At 39.0% G+C, this 10,339-nt stretch overlaps 1 long non-coding RNA gene across 1 annotated transcript; it reads left to right on the top strand.

Moving 5' to 3' along the window:
* The first annotated feature begins 473 nt into the window (after nt 1-473).
* LOC134474552 (uncharacterized) lies at nt 474-6,276 on the top strand. The gene is made up of 3 exons (XR_010045392.1): nt 474-1,153; nt 5,679-5,848; nt 5,950-6,276. It is a non-coding gene; the product is annotated as an uncharacterized LOC134474552 (long non-coding RNA).
* The last annotated feature ends 4,063 nt before the right edge of the window (nt 6,277-10,339 follow it).

Here is a 10,339-nt window from a genome sequence, read left to right on the forward strand (position 1 = left end):
CTTCATTCCTCTATCTCACTATTTCCTTCTCCTTTCTATCATTCATACTGTTGGTTTTCATTTATGTTAATTTTAATTTTAATTTTACTTATTATGGCCTTGGGGATTGAACCCAGAGCCTTATGCATACTAGTCAAAGCCTTCTGCCACAGAGTTCCATCATCAGCACATACATACAAGTATTTGTCTATTTATTACTTATTAAATTTTGAAGCAAGTTTGCTTTAAGTTGCTTGCTGGGGACTCCAACTTGTGATCTTCCTGCCTCAGCTTCCAAAGTACCTAAGATTACAGGTGTATACTGCCATACGCAGGTTGGTGTCTATTTTTACAACTTGATTTTCAAATATTCCAGGGAAACATGTGGCCATGTTCTGTCAGTTGAACTAGATATTCCAAGTACAGCTTGTCAAATAGTGCAATCGAAGGTATACCTCTTTTTAAAATTTTCCTTACAGCTATGTATCACTAACTAGACAATCAAGGCTAATGTTACATCCCACATTTTTAAAAGTGGCTTAGGATTTTTATATTTTCACTCTGGCCCAACACTATTTGCATGCATTGACTCCCAAATCTTTGGACCACAATGGATATAATCAGCCTGCTTGTATTTGCTTATATGTTGTTATGGATTAAGAACTGGTGGTCAACTTAACACCAGCTGGATTACATCAACATGGCACTGAGCAAAGATGCTCCAGCTGAGGAAAGTTGCCAGCATAAACAGGTGGAGATGGAGAAGAAAGGCATTAATGTGTCATTGCATTGAGGCACTGTGGGTTCTCCTACGAGTTGCTGTTTGAGCCATTGATTCTCCTGGAGAAGCTCTGGTCCTCATATTGAGCATTGCTTCCTGGCTCTGGAGGGGAAGACATGTGCCCCTTGGTCTCCAGGATGAACTCCTCACACGGGCTTCCTGGCATGTACCCAACTGTGCTTGTCATGGGAGGAGTTTGGGGCCTCTGTGTTGCTGAGGATGGCTGTGGTGCCTTTCAGGACAGCCCTGGTCTTTCTTGTGAGTGTGACTTTTTGGCTACAGCATAGAATCCTCATCCTACAGCACAGCTCCTTCACCCTGCTGGCATGGACTTTCTGGCTTCCACCGCTGACTTTTGGGCCTTCCCAGCATGGATCCATAAAAGAGACTGGTGTGAGTATTTGTGGGCTCTGGACCTCCAGTTGGACTCATGGGAGGCATTGTCATGAGCTCTGGGTTTTCATCTGGACTCATGTGGGACACTGCTGTGGGATTCAGGCCTTGACTAAATATTCTATGTCTTTAGTGTTTTGGATAGATTTCCTGCATTTTCTTGTGTTAACTCCCGGTGACCATCATAAAATAATATTATAACTCCATGTCCTGATTCTAATTGTCCTCTGTACAACTCCTGACTATAACACACGTCTTGAGAGGTTGCTCTTTATTCTAACTCATTTTGACTCAGTTTTTAGGATCAATCCTTCAACCTATTGTTCTGAGTTTGGACTTCCAAATATTTTGTTCTCTTTCATACAAGGAACTTGCTTTTTTCTTTCCAACTTTCCCAGTTTAACTCCTCATACTGAATATGAGTAATTACCTGTGTCTTTATTAGGAAGCCTAAGTGTTATGTTCAGGCAGATTCTATCTTCTCTAATGAAGCAACGGTAAACATCACTTCATTTACAAGTTTCTATCCTGTTTTGCACGTAAAGAGTCACAGGACTTTGTCATCTCGAGCTATTTCTCACAGATTTCCTAGTTTTGTTAGGAAACTTTGAAATAGATGAAAGAGAACAATTTAAAATGTAAGGTGAGTTTACTATTGTATTTACGAGGCCATCTGCTTGAAGCAAATTAATCTTTATAAAAATGATTTACAACTATATTTCATTTTCTATACTATGGTACTCAGTGAGAATATTTCACCCAAAATAGCAAGCTATAGGCTAAATTGAAACTATGGTAGTTTCTTAGAGGTTAGAGTATTTCCGGAAGAGAAACACTGTCAATAATTTCCATTATGAATAAATGCACTAAATGAATTTCACTTAGGATGTCAACACTTGAAGGTGTACTCGCCACTGATTTTCCAAGATTGAAAAATGAGCTTTTCTCCATTTATAACAATAGCACAGAAAGCAAATACACCCAAATCAAAACATCCCTGAATCATATCACTATTATCTCAGATAATGAAGAATGGAACTAATTTACTTTGAATCAAAATAAAAACCTTATTTACATCAGAGACTAATAGCCTAGGAGCTCACTGGACCCTACGTCAGGTTTGAACATAGAAATTTGTGTTCAGAGCCCTTGAGGGGTAATGTCCTTGGCTGGGCACACAGGTACCCAGCAATCTTGGGGTAGAGAAAGAGTTCAACCCCACCATTGTGCTGGTGGTGTTGATAATGGTTCCTTTCCTACCCGCCCCCCATAACTCATTAAAAGCATGCCACCCACATTTCAGACTGAATTTCCATCATGTGGGGTCTCAAGTTGTTTACATCCATTCTGCATTAGCACCTCACGTAAGATGAAAGATTCTCTCATCTGTAAAATTAGGATATACGAATAGAAGGATGATTTGATGATTTTCCTCATGTTGATCAAAAACAGGGTAGAGGATAAGAATTTGAGTTTGTATCTGTTAGTGTATTGTAAATTGAGATCAGAAGACTTGGGTCCTCTTGACCTGTGACTTTTATAATTCCACCTGAGAACTCAGCAGTGAATGTATGGGATATTGGTCATCTTTCCGATGCTTAGAGTAAGGATTGTATGCAGATAGCAAAGCCAATCTCCACTGAAAGCTATGCAGGACAAAATGTCAGCTAAAAAAGACACAGACTGATGTACAACAGCACCCAGTATACTGAGTTTTCTAAACTGATGTTACCCCTCAACTCTGAGTTGAGGAAATGTCGACTGACATAACAGTTTCCATGGCTGGAGGAGACTCATTTAACACATGCCCCAGAGTACTTGTGATGGTAGGTATGTCGAATTGGCCTTACTGTTTTAAGCAAACCATAAATGTCAGGTTAAAGAATTTTGCATCATATTTGAAATCTATCATTTCCTATCAGGGGCACTTTCGATTAATGGCATTTTTTAGTCTTTGCAATTTTATTTTATTATTATTATTTTTTTTATCGGTACAGGGGATCAAACTCACGACTGCCTGCTTGCAAGGCAGGCGCTTATGCCGCTGAGCTAAATCCCCAGCCCTAGTCTTTGCAATTTTACATTCAGTAATACTTTTTTTTTTTTTTAAATCAGTACCAGGGATCGAATTCACAACCGCCTGCTTGCAAGGCAGGTGCTTATGCTGCTGAGCTAAATCCCTAGCCCCCTATTCAGTAATAGTCTTAAGACTTGATGTTTTCAAAAGACTTTTAAAAAGTATACTGTTTGAATCAAATTGCTTGGTAATGTGGAACATTTTGCTAGTGTTCAATTGACATTTCATTTTTTTTTTTTTTTTTTTTTGTCTTTTTCGTTTTTATCGGTACTGGGGATCGAACTCACGACCGCCTGCTTGCAAGGCAGGTGCTTATGCCGCTGAGCTAAATCCCCAGCCCCTGACATTTCATGTTTTAATAAATCCTTCCATGGAAACAGATGTAAAAGCATGAAGCTTCTCCAGAAATGACATCACAAATGCACACACACACACACACACACACACACACACACACAGAGAGAGAGAGAGAGAGAGAGAGAGAGAGAGAGAGAGAGAGAGAGAGAGAGCAAACACAGCCCCCTTGGGTGTCTGTGTTCTAATAAACACCTGAGAAGTTGGTAAATCAATATGCAAGTAGAAAGCATTAAATGAGGAAAACACATGCTTTGTGTATTAAAAGATTGTTCATGTGTGCATCCTCAGGAGGAATTAAAAATGGTTTAGATTTCCATTTGGATAAGACACACAAAAAATAGAGGTTAAAGAAAAATGCACCCTAAATCAACCATCTGATTATTCAGGTAGGGAGGACGTGACCCATTCACCCTCCAGATGTCCAAAATCTTAAGACAGCTGTGTCCATAAAAGGAGAGGCAGAGTTAATTCAGACAAGTTTAAGAGCAGGAGCTACATTTGGTTGGCAGTCCACTGGGATTGAGGACTTTAAAGCTATTGTTCATCCTTAAAGTGACCTGTAAGGAGAATGTAGTGAGACAAGGACCCCTCACAAGTCAACAGGCATTTCTTGGGGGTCCTCTGTGGCCATTTATCCTAAGCATCAGCAGGGTGTGAGTTGGGAATGAATGTGTGAACCACACAGACTCTTCAAAGAGGAGGCAAGATGTTTAAGCACTGGTAGCCATTAAAGACAATGATAACAAATTCAAGAATGTCACTAATACCCCTGCATTATCAACCTGGGGGATTCCGTTGAGCAGTTCCCTTAGCTGACAGCTTTTAAAATCTTTTTCATAATGTTTCTCCTAGTGATGTAATTATACAGCATCCTCAATTCATTTAAGACTTACAGTAAATACTTACTAGGATGTAGGCTTCTGTCTTTCTGCTTTCTGTATTGAGGTGAACCAAGGATTTCCTTTTAACAGAGGAGATTTTTCTTGAATTGCCAACAATTCCACCACTTTCTACCATCTTGGTTTCTCCCCAGGTTTAGTTAGTAACAGCCCCTGCGTCGCTAAATCACAAGCTGCTTTGCTCATGCGACTCAGTTTATTTGCATTTGAAATGCATGGTAATCCTTTGCCTACATAACAATGCGCTGGTTCCCTGCACCTCACACTTTCCTCTTCTCTTGTAACTGTCTTGGATTTATTTTTCTTAGAGAATTGCATATGGTGCTTTAGAGCATTACAGTTTTACTCAGCAAAGACAAAATTGGAAAGGCAATGCATCCTACAGCTGTTTGGGGGAAAAATACATATTTGATGGTGGTGGGAATCCAAAACACACTTAGAAGGTTCTGTTTGCACCACATTACACATTCTGTTCATCAGTTTTATGCAAGTTCTTTACTTGCAGCTACTGAGAGATCTTGCTTTCTAAGATTGGAAAGGAAAAAATTGGTGGAGATTTATTTAGGAATAAACCAGGCTGTACGATATTGCATATTTCCAGAGGCATAGGCCAGGAAGTCACAAGGCAGTTGTTGTTGGCAGGCCAGAAGGCAGGACTCAGAGTCATTGTAATTGTAGATGAAATAATAATTATTCGGGATCATTTGCTAATCAGCCAAACCATAGAAGAGGCTGCTGACAAGTGACAGGGAAGTAATTAAGGTGAAGGGCTGTATTTGCATTCATTTACACTTTGATCATTGTTTGCAAGAGTTCCTCTCTAGAAATAGATTTGGCTTCTTTGAAGATGCAGGCTAAATCAAAGCATTGGAAAAGTAAGAAGCCTGTGTTCACGATATTTAAAAATCCCACGCTCAACCCCCCACCCTGATGGATGTCTAAAGATTCTCTTGTCTTTACTAATAAGATCTGGTTCACCTAATGATTTTATAAAACTGTCACGGGTAGCTGATCAATCAGTAATTGTTTGTCAATATCCACAATAAATGCTGAAATTGGGAATTTCATTAACAAGTAAAATAACAACCCTAGTTATGCTCTTCCCATCTTGTTTTGAAGGAATATAGTGTCAGTGTTATGGGCTCTTTGTTATTGCTATTTACATGTCTTTTACATTTCATGTTTTTTCTAGGAATTTGTTTTGTTTTGTCTTGGTCTGTTCTGTTTTCCCCTCTAATACAGAAAGGAGAAGCGTACTTGTAGAGATTGATGCATGCATAGAACTTTTAAAAAGTTTATGAGAATCGATTATATAATGCATGATGAAATGAACAGCTACTTCGAAGAAAAAGAGACACTAAGGTACCCAGTGCTGATTCCATATCATCATAATGTGAAATCCAGGAATACTATTATCCTTTGTTCAGAGTGATTTTAGTCTATTTTGTTTTGTTTAATTTCAGCATACGTGAAGGTATGGGCAGCTATTTTGAAGAGAATGAGAGACACCATGGCAGCCAATGTTGACTTCCCTATTGTCTGGTCTTATAGACCTAAAATGCCTTCATCATCCTGTTCTGATCAGTTCTATACTATTTTGTTTTATATGAATTCATTGTATGTGAAGGTGTGGACAACTATTTGGAAGAAAACAAGGAACAGTATGACAGACAGTGAAGATCTCTGGTCTTGCTTTGAAATCTGTGTCTCTTACATTGTTATCTTATGATCTACTTTGCTGTGTTTTGTTATGTTTAATTTTGTCCTCTTTAAAAATTAAAAATTTAAAAAAAAACAAGCTCCTGGGGCTGTTTGAGACATGTCATTATCGATCACATGATACATCACATTGACTCAGTCTGCTTGCGGCATGGTCTGTCCCAACATTTATGCAGAAACAGTCATGGCTATTTTATATCAGTTGTCAAGTGTTGGTGTTGTGGCTTGCATGTAGATGTTCCCCCAAAGCTTCATTTGGCTGTAGTGGGGTTTTCAGGGGTGACTGGACCTAGAATGTGAAACTCTGGGATTGGTTCATGATGCCACGGTAGTTTCAAGGGCTCTAGGATAAGATATGAGCTCTACCTGCCCTAGATTACCTGCATAAGATGATTGGGGTAAAAAGGCAAAGGTAAGGTTTGTTGCTTTGTGACTTCCTGTCAGCAACGAACTATTCTCCCATCCTGCCAATTATGGACCAAAACCTCTGTTACAAACCATGAGCTCAATAAACCTCTCCTCTTTTAACTTTGGGTGTTGGGTATTTCATCTCGGCAATGTGAGAAATGAACCTCACACAAGTCTTTGACATTAAGTAAATACAATGCTGCAAGGTACAAGTTTCATGTATGGTTGGAACTCTGTTGCTATGAACCCTAGCTTTTCAAACTTAAAAGCTTCCCGAGAAGGTTGCTGGGTGAATATATTCGAGCCTTAGCATGGTGTGGTCTGTGGATGGAATCTGTGGTCTGGAACCTGCCATTTACTAATGGGATAACCTTAGTGAGGTTAACTCATCTTCTTGTTCTTTAGTTCTTTTCTTGTTTAGAAAATTTAACTGACCACAAATATCCAAATGCTGAGAATTCTCTGATTGCTTACATTCAGGAAGAATCATAGTGGGAATATGCACGTGCGTGTAAGATTGTATATTTCCTGTTCATCATCACTGGTCAACCGAGAAATGCAAATTAAAACAGCATTGAGATTTCATCTCACTACAGAAAGAAGAGCTGCCATCATGAAATCAACTGATAACAAATGTTGGCAAAGCTGTGGGGAAAGAGAAACAGTCTACACTGTTTGGGGGAGTGTAGACTGGTGCAACCACTACGGAAATCAGTATGGAGAATTCTCAGAAGACTAGGACTGGAAGTTTCATTCAACCCAGCTATTCCCCTCCTGGGTATTTTCCCAGAAAAACTGAAAAGGTCATGTCACAGTGATTTATGTGCCCCTGTGTTCATAGCAGCAAAATCTGTAATAGCTAAATCTTGGAAACAATCAAAATACCCATCAACTGCAGAGTAGATGAAAAAGATGTGGTATTTTTATATAATGGAATATTACTCAGCTATAAAAAAGATGGTCTTGAGGCCTTCATAGGTAAATGGAGGTAACTTGAGACTATCCTCATTAGTGAAATAAATAAGAATCATATTTATAAATATTACATCGTGTCTCTAGTGTAAAAAGTAATAAGAAATGTAGGAGTAATAAAACCCAAAATGTGTAATTGCTTTTTTTTTTTATCAGTACCAGGGATCGAACTCATAACCACCTGCTTCCAAGGCAGATACTTATGCCGCTGAGCTAAATCCCTAGCCCCAGTAGTTGCTATTTTAAAAAACAGAGGAAAAGAAAGTGCTCTAAAGGATATAACTGCATGTATGTTTAAGTGTGTAGGATTGACAGCCATATACTAAGTTTTCATTGGATCATTGAACAGAACTGTTTGCAGTCTCACTGTTTGAATGTCTACTTTGTATGCTTTAATTTTGTAACTTGAACAACTATTTCTAAGACGACAATAGGTAATTTATCAACTAGTGTTTTCTTACTCTTTATTTTTTTGAAATTCTGTATTATTTCTACCTTTTTTCTGTTTTGCTTTTTTTCTCTTTAAATAAAGTTTTAAAGAAAATATTGTGTATTTCCATATCCTCCTTCTATAAGCCTATCGTTTCAGTTAACAGATGATTAGCAAAATCTAATAATTTAAAAAATCTCCCTGTGTCCCTTGCTAATTCTTCCTGATAGATGTTTTAAACTGAAAGGAGCTTGGCCAGTCAATTTCAAAAATAACTATATCTATTATTCATTTATTTATTATATCCTCTGAGCTCTGGACCAATCAGAGAAATTCATTATGCTTCCTAACCCAATCACATGAGATTCTCCACCATCGTGGTTTAGTCTGTTTGCTTTGCACTCAGAGTCTGATCCCAGCAATCTAAAAGTCTTGTGTTTGTTCAGTATAAAAAATTCTCCTGTTCAGGACTTGACTTTGAGTCTCTGTGGGAAGCCTGCAATCAAGGCGGATCTGTTGCTCTAGCAAGCTCGGAATGAGGCACCCTCACTGACCATTCATTTGTGGGACAGATGGAATGCCATCGCTGACTTCCACAAATCTGAGATTGTTGTTAATCCTGGTGGATGTGGCTGGGACAGGCTGAATGGGTTGCTGTGAGTGTCATTGCCACAAATCGGTTTCTGTTTTGCTGTATGGATGTTTTATATTTGGGGAAATTAGGAAATAAACATGGTTAATTCCTCAAAGAATGAAAGAGAAATCTTAGTCTTTGGGTTATTTGTTTAGTACCGCATTAAACTTATGGCGGTACTCTCCTGGAAACTCCAATTTATTGGTAGCTGTCTATTGCTCTGGTTCTTGGATTTTCTGTGCTGTGTCTGCAGAGCTGCATGGAAAACTTTGGGCAGAATGTCACGGAGTGAACCTGGACATCGGATTCGGGGAATTAGAAGAGAAGCAGGAAGAAAGCAGTTAGCCATCTGAAGAGTTCATTTCGTATAGAAACAAGCTCTGAGTCCGATCTATATACCTTCCCAAGGGAAATTTAAGCAATTGAAGGTAATTTATGAGATTGTTTTCGAGAAAGGCCAAGATGCAGGAGAAAGTATGCAGTTGAAGGGGCACTTTTGCTTATAACTTGCTGCAGTTAAGTCCTGCCAACAGTAGGGCAAGTAGTTGACTCCAGGAATTCTTGCTGAGGGCTTCTTTTGTCTGGGTTTTCCCTCCTCTATATCATGCAATGGTAGGCTCAGACCTCTGAAGGCTCTCTGAGTCTCTGTGTGTGTCTGTCTCTGTGTCTCTCTCTTTCTCTGTCTCTCTGTCTCTGTCTTTTTCTGTCTCTGTCTCTCTCTGTGTCCCTGTCTCTGTATCTGTCTCTCTGTCTCTTTGACTCTGTCTCTCTCTGTGTGAATGTGTTTCTCTCTCTATGTCTCTCTCTCTCTGTGTCTGTCTTTCTCTATCTCTGTCTCTGTCTCTCTCTCAGAGCCTGGCTCTTTACCTGTGAGTATTTGTAAGAAATGCTACAGAAGAGGATGCACTGTACTGAGACCTGTGTGATGTCTGATACTACCCAGTTCCACAGAGACTCTAATGAGGCCCTTTGGTGCTCTCTATTCTAAGGGACAATGCTTATTCTCTCCAGGAATTTTCACCATGGGGGCTTTGAAGAGAGCAGGCCTTGTAGAGTTTAATTCTGAGGCAATTTAAGTCAAAGAGACTCAGGGATAAGTTGTAATCAGAAAGGAAAAGGCAGACAGTGTTTCCAAAAATAAAAGCTTTTGCGCATAAGAGAGGTCACATGAAAGTGATCTTCTGTGTTTGATGGTCGTGTTCACTCCTTTTTGCACTCCTTTCTGGGTAAAATTAAAGTGAATCAATCTTTTTAACCTGAAATCTTAAGCTATTGACAGACTCTGTAACATTGCTTAGGGAGAAGGCGTCTTTGAGATGCAATTTTCTTGTATTTCCTTCAGGCACAAGACAAGGATGCCCCTTATCACTGCCCCAATCAACATAGTACTGGAAATACTAGCCAGAGCAATTAGACAAGAGAGGGAAATAAAAGGTGTAAAGATAGGAAAAGAGAAAGTTAAATTATCATTGTTTGCAGATGACATGATACTCTACATACAAGACCCCATTGAAAGATTCTTACATATAATAAATAAATTCGGCAATGTAGCTGGATACAAAAATCAATACTCAGAAATCAATAGCATCCCTATACACGAACAACAAAATCACTGAGAGAGAAATAAGAGAAGCCACACCCTTCACACTAGCAACCCAAAAAAATGAAATATTTAGGAATTACTCTTATG

The sequence above is a fragment of the Cavia porcellus genome, unplaced genomic scaffold (assembly GCF_034190915.1).
Source record: "Cavia porcellus strain 051 isolate PalLab524CR breed Dunkin Hartley unplaced genomic scaffold, mCavPor4.1 scaffold_33, whole genome shotgun sequence".
Classification (NCBI taxonomy): Eukaryota; Metazoa; Chordata; class Mammalia; order Rodentia; family Caviidae; genus Cavia; species Cavia porcellus.